Here is a 1,322-nt window from a genome sequence, read left to right as displayed (position 1 = left end):
AACTCTGGACCTTCGGAAGAGCAGTCGGGTGCTCTTACCCACTGAGCCATCTCACCAGCCCCGGACCTGAAGATTCTTGATGTGTACCCCATCTGCCCTTCCCTACCTGTGACAGACATTACTAACAAATTACCTATCTCTCTTATCCTTTCCTTTCCTTTTTCTTCTTTCTTTCTTTCTTTCTTTCTTTCTTTCTTTCTTTCTTTCTTTCTTTCTTTCTTTCTTTTTTGAGATAAGGTTTGCTTGTGTAGTCCTGCCTGTCCTAGAACTTGTTTGTAGACCAGGCTGCCCTTGAACTCACAAAGACTGGCCTGCCTCTGCCTCTTGAGTGCTAGGATTAAAGGCATGTGCCATATCTGCCCCTATCTCTTTTGAAAGACAAAATCTTACATCATCCAGGCTAACGCAAACTCACTATGTAACCAAGGATAACCTTGGATTTCTGATCCTCCTGCCTACAACTCCCAAATGCTGGGATTTTAAATGTGTGCCACCATGCCCAGTTTATGCAGTACTGGGGTACTGGGGACTGGAACCTATGGACTCATGCATGCTAGGCAAGCACTCTACCAACTGAGCTACATTCGCCACCAGGCCAGCTCACCCCTTTCCCACAGTGCCTAGAGAAGCCCCTGATGCTTTCCAGGTCACAGCTCCAGGCAGCTGTAGGTGTGTTGGGGTTAGCAGTGGGCATGAACTCCGCTGCCATGGGAACAGCCACAGATCTGCAGCAGCAAGGCTCTGCGGAGTACCTGCTGTGTAGAGACCCAGGCTAGGATACACAGTGTGTATGAGGCAGGAGACTGATGCTCACTGCCATTCAGGCCATGACAATGCTTATCTGTCATCCTGACATTTGAGAGGCTGAGGCAGAAGGACTGCTCTGAGTGTAAGCCCAGCCTGGACTACATAGTGAATGACAGGCTGATGTAAGCTACAGTGTGAGATCGTGTCACAAAAACAAAATCCAGGGCTAGAGAAACAGCTCAGCCAGTAAAGGGCTTACTGCACAGCCTGAGTACAGATGCCCAGAATCCAAGCCGGATGTAGAGGCACGCGTTTGTAGTCCCAGTGCCTGGAACCGAGACAGCTCACAGTTATCTACAACTCGAGGTGCGGGAGAGCTGATGCTCTCCTCCAGGCTCTGTAGGTCGTGCACATGGTACACAGACATCCATGCAGGTAAAACACCCATACACACAAAATAAAAACAAATCTTTTTAGCTGGGCGTGGTGGCGCACGCCTTTAATCCCAGCACTCGGGAGGCAGAGGCAGGCGGATTTCTGAGTTCGAGGCCAGCCTGGTCTACAAAGTGAGTTCC

General features: G+C 49.7%; 1 protein-coding gene across 1 annotated transcript in view; it reads right to left on the bottom strand.

The window, feature by feature from the left end:
- The window catches only part of LOC110294986 (kinesin-like protein KIF19), a 53,352-nt gene that overhangs the window by 29,071 nt on the left and 22,959 nt on the right, over positions 1–1,322 (bottom strand). The gene's annotated exons all lie outside the window — the stretch shown is intronic.

Source organism: Mus caroli, chromosome 5, assembly GCF_900094665.2.
Source record: "Mus caroli chromosome 5, CAROLI_EIJ_v1.1, whole genome shotgun sequence".
Classification (NCBI taxonomy): Eukaryota; Metazoa; Chordata; class Mammalia; order Rodentia; family Muridae; genus Mus; species Mus caroli.
Note: the sequence above shows the minus strand (reverse complement) of the source record. Positions and strands in the feature narration are given on the sequence as shown.